Genomic DNA, 17,424 nt, shown 5'->3' with positions numbered 1-17,424 from the left:
ATAGGCCTCACGTCTGTATTCCCAGCGTCCACCACAGTGCCTGGCACCTGTGACAGTGTAACAAATGATCTGTGAGTTAGTGAATATTTCTACTTAAATAATTGTTTCTTGACCTTATCCTCCTTGACATCTCTCCTGTGGCAGATGTCCTTTCCATTTTCTCTTTGGGTGGGCCTTTTGGTTTTTGCCCCCAGGACGATTCTGGAGTTATAAAACTTTAGCCTGCAAGGTTCTTTCCTTGGCTCTTTCCCTTCACTCCCCACTCTCTCTCTAAACAGGAATCCACATTAAGCTGTCAATATGTTTTACTGTCGACCAAACAGTTCTGACTTCATTCAAAATTTGTAGCTCCTTTATGATACCATACCAGTTCTTCAAAAATTAAAAGTGCTACTTCTCCCAAATCAGTACAGACAGGTGTACACACACATACAGAGCTGGAACAGGCTTTATGAGCTCATGCCCATGCTTCATTGGATGCTCTCCCTCTTCCATCCCATTTCACTTTTGTGAAATGCTGGCCACTGCTATTGAATTAATTTTTTGCAATTTGACGGTTTAAATCTATGCTTTGCAAACTTTAGTGGACAAAAGAATCATGGAGACCTTGTTAAAATAACTACTGGGCCCACCCTCAATGAACCTCATTCCACAGATCAGTGTTGGGCCTTGAGAATTTGCATTCTAACAAGCAGCCCAATGATGCTGATGCTCCCAGCCCTCAGGCCACACATGGAGAAGCACTGGTCTAAATGACACTTTCCTGGATATAATCAGAACTGTTGTTTTGATGTCTCATCACTCTTCAAGAAACCAGAGCTCCAGCTCTTTAAAATTCCTACTATTTGAAGCTTTATCCTATGCTCTGTTTTTCTTCCTCCTTACATGGTTCAATGATGATATTTTGACCAATGAATTTTGGGGTACAAAATAAGAGCGTATTGTTAAAGCACTTCATGTTGACAGAATGGGTGGCCAGAAACCCGCTCTGGAACAGATAAGCTAGTTGTGGGCTCATCAATAAAAATATCTGATCGGTTTGCTATTATCTGGTTTGAATTTCAGTTGCAGTGAGTCTCTTCCCTTTGGCATTTATTCTTTTTTTGTGCTTCCCTTTCCTCTCTTGGCCACTGTTTTAAAGCTATGCTGGATTGGACCTTTGCTATGTGAGACAACAGATGTACACGGGGCAGGAGACCTATCACAGCCATCCTTTCGCTCAGACCCGGGATCTCCTGCGGACAGTACCAGCCTGGCCTCTTCACCACTAAAGTCTCTGCCATCCCACTTTCCCTCTAAAAGATGTCCATGCTTTGCCTTTTCATTTCTTTTACCCTATTCTGTATTCTAGTAAGTATTACACACTCCCCAGTCTCTTTTCCAAACTAAAGGACTGTATGTATAATTACCTATCTTTAAATAGGCCCTTTTTCTATTGTTATATTTCATATTTTAAAGAAAGAAATGGACCATCTAAACATTAAAGTTTATCTTAATACACCCTACAGAAAACACTGATTAGGGCTTTAGTGATGATTAGAAACTTTTATCTTAAATTCTAAAACTAAAGTTAGGAATACTTAGCAATCACATTGTTGGGTAATTTTTCAGAGGACAGTAATAATTTATATAGTGTACATAACACAGTTTTATTTTTCTGTCATGAGTAAGCCAAATTCTTCCTTCGCTTTACTCTCATTGATTTTTTAATCAATCATGCCCGTCTTCCAAGGATGGAGCCAATCATGACAGGATTGTGAGCACACACCATGGAGTGAGTGAGCTCAGGCCAGGGTTAGGCCCTGGCTCTGTCTAGCACTGGCTGTGGGATTTAGGGCAGGTCACCTCACCTGGCTAGACCTGTTTCCTCTGTATAACGCAGCCAATCTTAAGACCAGTCTCACAGAGCAGTTGAATCCAAAAGACCCAGGTCTCTATTTGAAAATACTTTGAAATGTGTTAACAGAGAAACAAATTTTCATCTCAATGATATTACTCCCAGCAGGTTGCAATAATTTGCATATTACCTACAGCAGCTTGTAAATTGTGTAGTTTAATATATACTGGTACCCACTGCAATTGATTTTATCACTTTGTGTGCTCTTTTCCCCTTTACACCAATTTTAAAGAAGAAGGGGGGGGAGAGGGGGGAGAGAGAGAGAGAGAGAGAGAGAGAAACATTGATGTGAGAGAGAAACATTAATCGGTTGCTTTCTGCACATATCCCGACCGGGGGCCAAACCCACAACCTGGGCATGCTCCCTGACCAGGAATCTAACCGGTGACTTTTCGGTGCACTGGATGACACTCAACTAACTGAGGCACACCAGCCAGGGCACTTTGTGTAATTTTAATGCATTATTCACAATTAAGGATTTATTATTAATAATTGTTTAGCAGTAATTTGCTAGTAAGTATGTACACCACTAATCTTGATGACAATATTACATGTCATGATGACAAACCTACATCTTTCTCATGGGATACATATATATATTAAAAATGTCTCTTGATTCTACAGGGTAGTTAACTTACACTTTCACTAAGGAGTCTTTGGGGTCCTGAATAGGATTAAATGTATTGTGAAGCATTTTATGTTCATCAGTCGGTGACCAGATGCCTAAACTATGTCAAACATAGATTCTGGAATCATTTTCCTTCCTGAAAACAGCTAGAAACAATGTCAGCACCTGACAATAAAAATAACTTAATTCTTGCTTATCAAAATGGTATGGAGTATTAATAAGAGCTTAAATTTTTGTATTATGCTCTAGTCTCAATCCACTTTGATTTGCAGACAATATATTTTTAAAAAATCTTTTAAAGTCCTTATTTTAAACCCCTTAATACAAAAAAAAAAAACCCACAACCCATGATGCTTTTCCTTCATTATGAAGAAATCTTTCCGATTCCACACAAATAAAGGAATAAAGGAATCCTGGATCTTTATTAGGATCATACTTCTGAAAAGATATTAAATCTAGTGGAAAGGTGTGTCATGGGGTCAGTACCAGCGGGTTTTCCCAGACTACAGAAGTGAACAGCTTGGAGAGAAAAATAGCTCTCTGCGACATAATACATGTGGTCCCTCCTCCAATGCATATGCACCCCCTTCCCTGCTTCCTCTCACTTGTTAAATCACTGTGGTTATACATAAATGACTAAAAAGTATTTTAAGACATTTTCCCTGACCATCTCCTCCCCCAAAGGTAGTGAAAAGCCCCAACTAAGGCAAGCCCTTTATTTTAGGCCTAGACTCATGTGCCTCCCAAGTCCAGGAGCTCTGTTTCTGTTTTATTTTTAACTCCTTACAGTGTCTGCTCCTAGAATCCCAAGACAATTTGCACACAGGAAACATTCGGTAACTGCTGTGGACTGTGAGGAACAGCGGTGACAGTACATGTCCTGAATTGCTGCTGATTTCTCAGGCTGTCATTACCACACAGTCTGTGAGTTTCAGATTTGCTGTCTTCTATATTTTTCAGCCGGGACAGTCCATATCTTAGGGGCCAATTCCCCTCCCTAGAGTTTCTGACTGATGCATGCCCCCAGGTGAGGCCAGGTTGGAAATGGTTAGCTCCCAGTTGAAGGACTATTTTTCCCTGGCAACAAGAGAGTACTGAGCCATAAGAGCTAGTGTTCAATTCGCCCCACCCTCTAGTTCCCAGAAGCTGGCTGGGAGCTGGCTGCACTCTAGGGATATGGGTCTAATCCCAGTAGGTTTCAGAACATAGCCCTAAACTGGGTCATCCCCAATGTGTGGAAACCTCAGGACACCTTGGGGCCCATAGTGGAGATATTTTCATTCCTTGAACAAAAAGTGACTGAGCATTTGTAATGTACCAGGCCCTGTGCTTAGCTCTGGGGATACAAAGTTAAACCAAACAGAGTCCTTGCCTTCAAAAAGCACATAGCCTACGGTCAGGGGACATGGATAAATAACGAGATGATTCAAGTGTGAAGCGGCCAATGCATGCTGGAGCTGAGTGCCAGGATGAGGGTTGGGTGATGGACAAAGAGGCATTCCCAGAAGTGACACTGAGCTGAGTCTTGAGAGCGCTGGCCCAAGCATCGGCAGGCATTCCAGGTGAGGGAACATGAGCAAGGCAGAGCTCTGAGCACCCAAAGAACTGCAGGCAGCTCGTTAGAACTGCAATGAAGAGCAGGAGGCGACAGGGTGAGCAGACGGGCTGGAAAAGGGGGTTGAGGCTGAGTCCAACTGGCTGGATGTGTTGGGCTAAGAGGCTGGAGTCAATCCAGAAGGCAGAAGGGAACCACTTTCATAAACAGGAAGTAGCATGATTGTATTTGCAGTCTAGAAGGACCACAGGCAGTATTTTGAAGAATTTACTGATAGGAGGGAGGAAAGCACAGTGAAATAGAAGACAAGGAGGCTAATGTAGGGTAAACTCAAAAGCTATTAAGAAAGTAGCCTCCACAGGTATTGGAGACCAACTGGATATTGTCTTTGGCTGAGAAGAAACACTCAAGGGTGACAGGTAAGCTTTCTGGTCCCTTGTAGCACTAGGTAGGAAAGATAAAGTACGAGAAGTGGGGAGATGAATTCAGCTTTACAAGACAGAACAAAGTCAGCCGTTAGGTGTGGCTAGGCATGGGGTTAATTAAGTTCTGTTGGCTTTAGGCATCCAATGCAATGCTGGATTTGCATGGAGGTCTAAACAAGTCACCCTAGCCAGGTTTCTCAGAGCACTGGATTTCATTTTGTACAATGCTTCTCAGTGCTGGAACCATGTCTCCTGCTCTGTGTGTGTTCGTTGGTGCTGTTCCTAGGACAGATATCCTGAAAATGAGGAGGCACAGAGTTAGTGCTCTGCACAGTCATTGGAGGGCAACCAAATACTCATGCTGGGTGTGGCAAATTTATTTTTCTTCATTGTTAACATTCCATGAGCAAAGGAAATTTAGGCCTTGTTATTTTCCAGCACAGTCTACTGTACAAACAGCAGCTTTCTATTACAGTGAATTAGCCTATTAAAAAGTTCATTACCTCAAAATTTGCATCATATATTATTTTTAAAATAATGACTGTGATAGGCAAAAAAATTCTCACCTAAAGATGACCATGCCCTCATCCCTGGAACCTATGAATAAGTTACCTTACAAGGCAAGAGGGACTTCGCAGATATAAATTAAAGGTCCTGAGATAAGGAGATTGTCCCGGGTTATCTGAGTGGGCCCCACATAATTACAAATTCCCCTATAAGTGAAGGAGGGAGGAGGAGAGACAGAGGCAGAGCAGTGAAGTACAATATGTTGATTAGCTGTTGTTGGCTTTGAAGACAGAAGGAAGCCATGAGCCCAGGAATGCCGGTAGTTTCTAGAAGCTAGACAGGCAAGGAAATACATGCTTCCCTAGAACCTCCCAGAGGAACACTGACATCTTTATTTTAGCCCAGTGAGACCCATTTTGGATTTCTGACCTCTGGGACTGTAAAATAATAAATTTATGTTGCTTTAAGCAACTAAGTTGGTGGTAATTAGAGCAGCCACAGGAAACTAATATACTGACTGTTCTTTGAGATTTCAGAAGCCCCCGATTGCAAGCTGCTCAAAAACAGACAACAAAAAAAACACACTAGTAAACATGGCCATAAAATCCTTATGTGCCCAACCATCCATATTTTTTCTTGGCTTCCTGCCCCTCTCTCTGCACGCCATGGTAGCACAGGCCACCATGGTTTCCTGAAGGTGGGCACTACAGGTAGCTGAGGTAACATGCTGCTTTTAAAAGACCCTGGTGCCAGCTGGACTTCCCATTATGGGCCTGAGCCGCCTGCAGGCTGCCTTCGCAATGCAAGCACTCAGATGAGCAAGTCGTGGCATTACGAAGAGCAGCCTTTGGCTCAGGCTTTCTGTGCTTTAAAAGAACTCTGGAAAGTCCAAATCTGTAAGCAGGCATCGATTTGGTTCTGTGATGAGCCCTGTGTTTGCCAGGAGCTGCAGAAGGACCCTGGGTAAGGATGTCTGGGAAGTTCCCTGAGGAGGAGAGAAGGTGGCCGCTGGGAAAGTCCACACTGACATCTAGTGATACAAAACCGCACTGCCAAAGGCTGGAAACCTGAAGTGGTCAGCATCAATGGGCTCCTCCTTTCTGATGCCCCTGCCCCTGCCCTCTACATGCCCGCCCTCCCAGGAGGCCCAAGACTCCGTGCAGACCTCGGCCTCGGCCGCCCCCAGGCGCGGACAAGGCTGGTTGGGCTGCTTTGTGCTCCTGTGCACCGGAGCAAAGTTTAACCATCTAACAGTCTTGCCTCTTAATTTTTTGAAATGATTTCCACACATTTTAAAGCTAACAATTGTACTTCTAAAAGTCTTTTTGTGCTCCTGGTGCCCAGACATGTGAATGCCAAATGAGTTTAAGAGCATTTCTACTTTCTAGGTTCACAGAACCATCACTGTGGCTGTGATGTCCTGAGCAAGGAGTGACCTGCACCAGGAGAGGAACAGGAGCCGTCAATCCATGCCCTCCTGTGCCCCGAGAACTTTACCTACATCCCATTCTCAGCAACTATGACGCCTAAAGCACAGAGGAAATGGCAAATATTGCGCCTTCCATTTTCCCCCTTTTCTCCTGTGCACAGGGTGAAAATAAGTCGACAGAGATAAGATTCCTATTTCCTTCCTGAATGGAGGCAAAATTAGAAGCAAGATTGGATTTTGAAGGTTGTTGCAGTACCCAGGTAAAAAATGACGGAGTTGTACAACCATGTGAATGTACTTAATGCCACTAAGCTGTCTGCTTTTAACAATTCTTAAAATGGTGAATTTTATGTTATGCATATTACACCACGGGGGGGGGGGGAGCCTGATCCACAATAATGGTAGGAATGGAAGAAGATTCTAGAGGTCTTATCAAATGATTGGATGGATGCAGATACATTTTCGTATCATTCTCATTGGCAAAATGTGCAGATTAAGAGCAGATGAACAAATATCAAATTCTAGAATACTAATGCCCAAAACACTCTTACAGTCTTTTCATTGAAACAAGCAGACCTAAACATCGTGAAATAATCCGTTTTTATAATGAAATGTGCTTTTCTTCAGACATTTACAACATTTTCTATTATGACATGTAAATATCAAGCTTCAAGCAAAGCATGCAGATGGGAAAATAAAATGTGCCGCACTAAAAGCACACAGATGTAGCAAAGAAAGGGTGGGGGAAAGGAGCAAAACAGAGCACACCATGAGGCCTGTCTTATACTCAGTTCTGACTGTCAGAAATATGGGAGAGGTAAGAACATTGCCAGAATTCAGCTGCTTCTGTGAGCTGAGCACAAAAGGAAAGGATACATAGGAAGGAATTTCAGATATGACATATGCAAACAGCAGGTTCATAGGTTTCAGTAATGAAGATTTGTTACTTTTCAGAATTTGTAATCTGTTGAAATAGTGATTCATTGAAATTCCAGGGAGGAATGAGAAGAAATCTGTAATTTCTTCAGTAAAACTTAACATTTCAATTAAACGTTCAGACATACAACTACATGGTTTTTCCAGTATATCTTCTCACAGATGGCTTACTAATGTTAAGTTTGCTCTGTTCCTTCATCCCCACCTCCACCAAGGATCGGGTAAAGAAGTGAAAAATACTGTTAAGACCAATATTAATGAGGAGTCTGACAGCTACTATTAGAATTTCATTTTCATGCAGCAGGATTTTTTTTCTACTGAATTAATGTTATTTGATAATAGATTATGAGTTTCAATAACAAAAGAGTTTCTTCTGGAGCACACAAATAACTTAAAATGTACAATTTAAGCCCTGGCCAGTGTGGATCAGTTGGTTAGAGTGTCATCCCATACACCAAAGGGTTGCAGGTTTGATTCCCGGTCAGGGTTCATACCCAGGTTGCAGGTTTGATCCTGGGGGAGGCAACTGATTGATGTTTCTCTTTCCCACACTGATGTTTCTTTCCTTCTCCCTCTCCCTCCCCCACCCCCTTTTCCTCCACCTCCTCTTCCTCTCTCTCTAGAATCAGTGGGGAAAAAAACATATCCTTGGGTGAGAATTAAAAAAAAAAAAAAGTACAATTTAAAAAAAATTTTAAGCCCCACCAAGCAGAAAATTTACTTAGCTCAATATGCCGGGACTTCAGAAAAACAGGAGTTTGGGGAAGTCAGGCCATCTCCCCTAGGATTTCTGTAAACTCAGTCATCATGCAGGGAAATCCTGTCTGTTACTTTCACTTCACAATACTGCAGTGATAGTGACCCACAGCCAATTCCCAGTGATAGCTTGATCATTTGAATAACAGAAACTGTCTTGTTTTTCATACTTAGTGCAATCCAGCTAATGGCTTTTGTATAATTTTCCGAACTGCTTAATGGATATTTTATGATTTACAGTAATTATCTTTCTTGTCAGGCAACATATAAAGAATCCAGAAATCCTCACGTGAAGGGTGAACAGCCTCCAGAAGGAGTTTATATCTGTTGGGACAGCAACTCCAGGCAGAAGCTACAGACCAACGCCGGCTGTGATGAAGTGTTCACAGTGGAACAAGAAAAATTAGGACAATGCAGCATTGTTTTTTTATCTTTGAAAGGCTAAATGTTGCCCTGGCCAGGTGGCTGAGTTGGTTGGAGCGTCAGTTTGTGTACTGAAAGGTTTCTGGTTCAATTCCCAGTCAGGGCACATGCCCAGGTCATGGGTTCGGTCCTCAGCTGGGGTGTGTGTGGGAGACAGCTGATTGATGTTTCTTTCATATTGATGTTTCTCTCTCTCTCTCCTTTCCTCTCTCAAATCAATAAAAACATATTTAAAGATATAAAAATATAAAAAGGAAGGAAATTCTGACCCATGCTACAACATGGATGAAGCTTGAAGACATTATGCTAAGTGAAATAAGCTAGTCACAAAAAGACAAATGCTGAACAATTCTACTTACGTGAAGGACCTAGAGAAGTCAAAATCATAGAGACAGGAAGTAGAATGTTGGTTGCCAGGGGCTGGGGGGAGAGGGAACTGGTGAGTTGTTGTCAATAGGTACAGAGTTTCAGTTTTGCAAGGGGAAGAGTTCTGGAGGTTGGTTACACAACAATTGAATGTAATGAACACTACTGAAAACCTTAAAAATGGTTAAGATAATAAATGTTATGATATGTTATGTATATTTACCAGAATTAAAAATGTCTTTAAAATTTCTTAAATTAAATGTATTCAATTTATAAGACTTCCCTTTAGTTTATGTCCGTTCTACTCTTTTAATAGTAGATTTGGGGAGATTTTCTTTTTTATTTGGGGTTTTTAAATTTTGTTATTTGAGACAGTGAAAAATTGGCACCCTATTGATTCCTAAACTCATTTTGAATTTTTCTTAGCCTCTGAAACCTAAAAGGTAGGGAACCATTCCCTGAGAGGTCAGCAGTCCTCACCTTTGATTTTCCTTCCTGGGGTGATAGGATACACCCCCATCAACCAGAGCAATAGGGTTTATTGTCAGCTGGAATTTTGGCCTTGAAGTGGGGAGGGTGCATATCAGAATGGCTGGGAGTCCTGTACACTAGACAAAGACTTAACAGGTTCTAAAAGGGACCTCTCCCCGCTCCCAGGTGGCACTGACCACTCCCCAAACCTAGCTAAACTGAGAATTCCTGCTCCATAGTATTGATACATCCAGGATATCTCAGTGGGGCTAGAAAGGACCCAGACACCTCATTTATTAATTCACCACATTGTCTTCTTTACAGGGCTGTGCCTTGGCCTCCGAGAACATGGGTAGGACTTCCAGGGAAGGCACATCCCTTGGGATATCCAACAACCAATACCATGGAAAGGCTTTCTTCATGTCTAACACTGTGAGTCCTTCACCCTGGAATCTGAAAACCTTTTTCTGTCCTCCTCAGGCCAGGCCATTTAGTTATTCCAGATTATCGTTTCCTCGGGGAAATCGAAGGGATTAAGTCGGGTCTTTCAAACTGTGGGTGGCAATCCATCAGTGGATCAGTTAAGCATGATCAGTATTTTTTTCTTAAAGAAAGAGTATTGAGAGACTAGAAAAATCAAAGTGCATCACACGTAGTGAAGGTAATTACTGTTCCATGAAACTTTATATATATTTTGGGCTGAGACATAAAATGTATCTCTTAATGTGGGCAATAGTCAAAGAAGTTAGAAACCGTTGGATTCACTGAATGATCTCTACAATATGTTATAGCCTAAAATTTTACGAATGTCACTTTCATAGTAAACAGAAATCACCTGCACCAGCTCACTGTTCCTCTAACAAATCCAGGAGAGCCCCTGTTCATCCTTGAGATTAATGTGGTTCCCCTTGAGCAATCTGCCTTGATTCCTTCATGCACACTTGGACATTAGGCTCGCCTCTGGATCTCCCCTGGCCCTTGGGATAAGGATTTTCGTAGTGTTTATTCTACTATATTGGAACTGTTTGTTTGTCCATCTCCCCAACAAGCTGTGCTTATACCTAGGAAGGTTAGGTGCACATGAGGAGGAAGGAAGGAAGGAAGGAGGGAGGGAGGGAGGGAGGGAGGGAGGGAGGGAGGGAGGGAGGGAGGGAGGGAGGGAGGGAAGGAACCAATGGCTGTATTTGCTTAAAACAGTGGTTTTCAGACTGCTTTCACATCACAATCCCCTGGGAAGCTTTTAAAAGCCCAGTACCCAGCCCACACTCAGACAATTAAAGTGGAATGCTGCCAGTGGAGCCCAGGCATCAGAAATCTTGACAGCTCCCCAAGGGAGATCAACATGCAGACAAGGCTGAGACACACTGGGATAGACCAAGATCCGGTCTGTTACAAAACAGATTCTGATTCCCTGGAACTGGAGTGGAGCTCAAGATCTTTCTAACATATTTCAAGGTGATATTGATGCTACTGGTCTACAGACTACACTTTGAGAAGCAAGGGAAGAGTATCAGATGGATGCTGGCAACAGAGAATGAGCTGAGGGAGCCAATTTAAAAAGACCTGGAATTAGTTGACTGGCACAGTTTCTTACTAGCTACGTGACCTTGGGCTGGTTGCTTAAAGATTTCCCCATTTGATAATGGAGATATAATAGTATTTTACTTCATAGGGTGGTTGTAAGGACCAAGCGGCACACTTCATAGAGATCCTGGCATATACATGTGCATTATTACTATTCTGATTATGCATCTCAATCCTTTTACTAGCTTTGTGCCCTTGGTAAATTACCTAACCTCTCCGAGCTTCAGTTTCCTCAAGTATAAAACGGGAATTCACAATATCTATCTTACAAGTTGGGCTTCACATAAAGAAATGGTATATAAAACTCTTAGCACAGTATTTGACCCATGTGCATATTCAAAAAATGGTTACTCTTCTAATTAGTTTCATTCGTATTGAGAGAATTCATTCTGACCTCCCAAGGTACATTCTCTACTTAACCATCTGCCACATCTATGAATCTCCTGGCCCCCCTAAAAGGCCCTAGGCTGAGGAGACAGATGACAGGAGATTGGGAGGCCCATCTCACTCCTTCTTTCACCATGTTATACCTCAACAGCAGGACTTGTTCTTAGCACCCTATTGGGTTCACATGGGTAGGCTTTACAGATGAAGAAGAGAGAAACTTGGCTCTGACATGCTGAATTTTCTCAAGCAAGTCCCAGATGGAGAATAAAAGCTCTTAATTCTAATCAGAGCCAGAGAAAATACTGGTGGTTTCACACTTCTTTAAAGCCTCTCTTTCAAAGTACTTTGAAGACCTGCCATGTGCCAGGTGTCGTGCCAGATTCAAAGTAGAACCCGTAACAGAGGTTTGAACAAATTACTGCTGTAGGATCACAACGGGGGCCTGGGCTTGGAGGAGGCAGGATACGGTGTTTCACAGAACAGGTGCTATTTTGGCTGGGCAGTGAAGGTTAAGGAGGAGTTGAGAAGTTGGAAATGGGGGAAAGATGTTTAGGAAGAGAGAAGTGTATGGACAAGGAAATGGGAAACAGTTTAGTATGTCTAAGGAAAGGCAGGTGGCCAGAGTGAAGATGGAGCTAGAAAGTCAGCCTGGGGCCAGATGGTCAGCCAGATCAGAGAGTTTGGCTTCTATCCTGTTAGCCGTGGTAGGATGACCATGTAATTCATCATCTAAATGGGTGGCTTTTGAGAGTGAAAGGATATGCTAACCAGATGGAGTAACAGAACACCCAACATAAAACTGCACTGTTTTGGGTTAACAGGGACCTCCCTTTGGGAGACCTCTAAGGCCTGACACTGATCAGATCTGTGATATCAAGAAAATTCCAGTAGCAATGTGACTAGAAAGAGAGGATTGCCTATAGTCAGGGAGATAGCTAGGAAGGCAGTGGGGATGGAGAGGAGAGACATCTAAGAAGGCTTGTGAGAACCATAATGGATGAGAGAGAGAGAGAATATTTAATGACTCAGCATTTCCAGGCTGGGAGGTGTGGGGACTGAGGAAGACACGAAGAGGAGCAGTTTAGGGAACAGTTTGTACAGTCTGAGGCACACTGAGTTGGAGATATCTGCTAAATACTGGTGTCGACGTCGGTGTCCAGCAGGCCTTTACAGCTCAAAGCATGGAAGTCACAGGCAGACACCGGAGATATAGATTATGTCATTATAGGTACTAATACTAAGAGGAAGAGGAGGAGCCAGGGAGGTTAGAGGGAGCCAGAGCTGCAGGCAGAAAAATGAGATGATACCCCAGAAGCTGAGAGAAGGAGGAGAAGGTTTGGGGTGTGAGGATCAATTCATTCACTCGGCACTCTCAAACAGGTAGAGAATGATGAACCCAGACATTATACTTGACAGGAGAGCATCATCCCTGTTGATCTTTCTAGAGGGGTGGAGGGGGAAGCCAGGCTGCTCACTGCATGTTGACGACTGCAGGGGACTGAGTACCAGGAGGCAACTGCAGACCCCTCTTTCCAGGACGTTAACAGCGACCAGCAGGAGAGGGAGTTACAGCAGCTGGATGGAGACGCAGTTTCCCCGCTTCATTTTCCTTATGCTGTTTAAGCCTGGTGCAAACATGTGATTAGAAAATTAAAGAAAAAGCCGCTGAATTTTTCCCAGGTCCCCAGGATCTCACTTTCAGTCACGAGAGCTGACCCTGAAGTGCTTTTCCTCATCCAGAGTGGTGGTGGCTTTCAGCACTTAGGTTGAGAGTGTGTTTTCCAGCCCCTAATCTTGATGTCTTGGCTTGTATTCCGCTATAACTTGGTAATGGTCCAGTTATAGCATTTCAGTGTATAATGCTTTTGCGCATTAGTGTTATAGGCAACTAACTATAGCTTAACTAATATGAACAGTGAAAAGATCAATTAAAAGAATTTTACATAATGACTATTCATGATTCTGTGTAAGACCAAAGATGGCTGGATTAGTGCCCTCAGAGCCTGCAGAAAGCAGTGACTTCCCCAAGACAAAGATGGTGTGGGGCTCCTCGGAATTCTCAAGGCCTTGACGAATCTGGGCCTAAAGATATGCATATGCTGGTCCTCGTGGTGGGTCATCTCCAACAACAGAGACTTGTGGGCTCCACTCTAATATAAAGCTAGAGAGAAAACCAGGTAATTTAAAGTTCAGAGAAAGGGGGCTTCCTTGAAGAATGAATAGAGAGGGCAACTCCATGAGAAGACGCAACTATCCAGGGCTGCAATTCTTGCAAGGAAAGAGAAGACTTGAACAACACTATAAACCAATCGGCCTTAACAGACATCTATGAAACACTTAACTGAACACAATACATTTTTCTCAAGTGCGCGTGGAACACTCTGCAGCCTAGACAATATGTTAGTCTAAAACAACTTTAAACAACTTTAAACATGAAACAAAATTTAAAAGACTAAAGTTACAAAATGTATTCTTGGACCAGGGTGGAATGAAATTGAAATTAACAGAAGGAAATTTGGGGAACTCACAAATAAGATGGAAGTTAAACAACACATGCCTAAATAGCCTATAAGTCAAGGAAAATAACAAGAGAGATTAGAAAATACTTGGAGATAAATGAAAATAAAAACACAACATACCAGAGCTTATGTGATACAGTGAAGGCAATGATTAGAGGGAACTTTATAGCTGTAAATACCTATATTAAAAAAGAAAAAAGAAATCAAATCAATAACAACTACAAAAAAAGAAGAGCACAATAAACCCAAAGCACACAGAAGGAAGGAAACAATACAGATTAGAGTAAAAATAAATGAAAGAGAAAAGCAAAACAACAGCGAAAATCAATGAAAACAAAAGTTGATTCTTTGAAAACATATAACTATTATTTCATCCATTTTACAACTGACAAAACTGAGGCTTATAGAGGTTAAATAATTAGCCCAAGGTCACACTGTTAATAAGCAGTGGATTAGGATCTGAAGTCAGATGTAGCTCTTGAACTCCTAAATTATACTGACAACTCAACAAGCAGAACTATCAATTCACTTAACAGAAAACAGGTTAAATGGCCAAAAACTATCTTCTCCCCATCCTACTGCTGTTTCCCCTGTATCTCCCCACACAGTTGCCCAATGGCATTTTTTCTACAATTAGCATTAGAAATCAAATCACTATTTTTCTAAATCTTAATGATTTTTAGATTTAGGCTCTATGCTCTCAACCCATGTGATGGTTAATTTTTATGTATTAACTTGACTGGGCTAAGGGATGCCCAGAGAGCTGGTAAGACAGTATTTCTAAGTGTGTCTGTTGAGGGTGTTCCTGGGAGAGATGAGCATTTGAGTCAGTAGGCTGAGTAAAGAAAATAGCTCCACCCAGGCAGGTGAGCATCATCCAACCCACTGAGGAACTGAGTAAAACAAAAAAGTAAAGCTGGGACATCTTCTCCTGCCCTTGGACATCACTGCCTGGTTCTTTAGCCTTCAGACTCAGGCTGAATTACACCACCAGCTTTCCTGGTTCTCCAGTTTGCAGATGGCAGATTGTGGGACCTCTCAATATACAGTATAAAGATCTCTATCCTATCTTGATATATAAAGATATGTATGTCTTTATACATATACATATATATTGATAAAGATATATAGATAAAGATACATCTTTACATATCCTATTAGTTCTATTTCTCTGGAGAACCTCAACTAAAACAACCCAATACCACAAGTACACCAACTCCCAAAAAGCCCAAAGCACAAAACTTTCAGGTCAAACTTCAAAGAGAATTCTTTGGTGTTAGAAAATTTGGTGATGTTTTCCAATGGAAACACCCCTTCTAAAGAGAAGGGTGTCCCTGAAAACAAGATGATTTAATACTGAAGGAAACTTGATTTTATAAAAAATAGCCAAAAGGCAGGCAGAGGAACAATACAGAAGCAAGGTGGGTGCCCACTCTGTACCATTTCTCATCCACTCAGCTGGACACAATGGAAATAACACCACCATCAAAGTGGTACAGATGTTCTAGAGAGCTCAGTTATGATGGAAGTGCTGGTGATTTCATAGTCATAACTCATATTAATCTACCATGTGTTCTGTGTGAAGCCCAGGGACAGATGTTATAAGTCCAACCACAGTCATGATCCACTTCAGGAGATCTGAGGGTGACAGTTACTTCCAGGGAATGGGAGAACCTGATGCGTTGGACATGTGTTGCCAAGAGAATCAGTGACTACACAGGGAAGGCCAACCTGTAGGGATTTCCCTGCTCGTAGCTTTTAGAGACATATGTTGAGTGGCATTTACTGCTCATTAGCCTAGATATCTCTGATAGATCCTGCCTAAACTACTATCAATCTCTTCTTCAAGAAGCATGTAGATGGTCATGTATATTTATGAGTAGAAAGAAAAAGCTGTTGTGTGTTTTTGAAAACAAAAATCAGCAAAGGCCAAAGAGTTTCAAATGTAGCTCCATGTCAACTAGAGCAGGGCTAATGAGTATCTCACACACTCACACACACCCACTGTTGAACTCTTGGCAGACATTAGTAATCAATCAGGGATTGTGATCTCTGACTCTGCCTTCAGCCTTGATTTTCCTAAAGAAACTTTGCCATCCCTGGCCTAGTTTCCCCAATTAGTAGCTGACAGGATTTTAAGTATTTTTATCTGTATGCCTTGCTCTTCCTCCTGCCACGTTGCCTCAGGTTCCAGCTCTCCTTCCTCAAGGCACTCTTTACGCTCTTCACTCTTTGTGACCTTCTATGTAACAACTTGCCCAAAAGGCCCTGGTACAGTTAGGGACAATGTTCAATATATTTGACAACTGGCTCAGTCCAGGGCTGATTAAGGAGAATGGCTCCCTGCCCACGAACACCCATGAAGACAGCCCTGCTCGTGATGCGTGACCTTGGAGAAGCGTGGCAGCCAGCCAGGGCTTGCCATTTTCCTGCAGCATTTGCAAGATAGGCTGACTTGTACACGCGATAAAAACAGAACCATCTGGAAATTCCAAAGGACTTTTGAATTAGAGTGACTTCTCAGTCCAGATTTGTGGCCTTCATGCTTCCCCAGGCCCAGCACATTCCTTGTTATTATGAAGGGCTTGTGTGAGGGTGTCTTTTGTTGGGTCTTCAGCATTCCTTGGTAGTTGCCCCCACCTTGAACCTCAACCTTCTGAAATTCTCCACAGCTAAGGATTCTTCTCTTTGGCCCATTTTTTATATGGAAACATATGCAGAAAAGGAGTTACTATTTGGAGGCTTATGTGGTTTCCTTTCAGCATTAGAGTAAAAAAGAGCTTTTCCTTTGTCTCTATCAGTTGAAAAGAAAAATTATAAAGGATAAGCCTCTATCTAGCAAGTAAATCATTACATCCCCCTTGAAGGAAATATATCTTAGAATTGTTTCCCAGTGTATGTTCATTCAATCTTTTGCCTGCACTGAATCCCGATTTGTTTGTTAAAACACTAACACCAGGATCCCACCCCAGATCTACTAAATAGAAACCTTTAGGCAGGAGGACCAGGACTCTATATTTTTAACTAAGGTTTGCAAACCTGGGGCTTACGAGACTTTTGGTCATTCTGTCCAAAGGATTTGCCTTCCCTTGAACTGGTTTCTTACCCTTAAAACCTTGAAAATTCAGGACATTAGCTTTTCTTTGCCCTCTTTATAGACTTCAATCACAGATAAAACAAGGTATTAAATATAGAAATAAACCCTGGCTCATGTATCATTATATACAAGGGCAATTCCTGGCCATGGCCCTGAACAGCAAATGAATTGTTTCTATGTCATGAAATCCAGTCAACATCAGTTATTCTTAGGGACAGGGGACAATCAAGGACAGATGATACCAAAAAAGAGATCATCCAGAATACTTTACGTCTAGCTCTGGAATGCACTCAGGACCACAGTGTGACTTAGGCACTGGGTCCCACTTGGTCTTTGGCCTTGGGACCCCTTCAGGTTCCCTCACACACTTTACAGATAGAAAGAGGCCCTGGTGTCATGGATGAACTAGGCTTGGTCAAGCCAAGATTATCTCTTTTAACAGTG

Source organism: Miniopterus natalensis, chromosome 10 (assembly GCF_054644295.1).
Source record: "Miniopterus natalensis isolate mMinNat1 chromosome 10, mMinNat1.hap1, whole genome shotgun sequence".
Lineage (NCBI taxonomy): Eukaryota > Metazoa > Chordata > Mammalia > Chiroptera > Miniopteridae > Miniopterus > Miniopterus natalensis.
The sequence above is the reverse complement of the archived record's forward strand: the minus strand, read 5'-3'. Positions refer to the sequence as shown.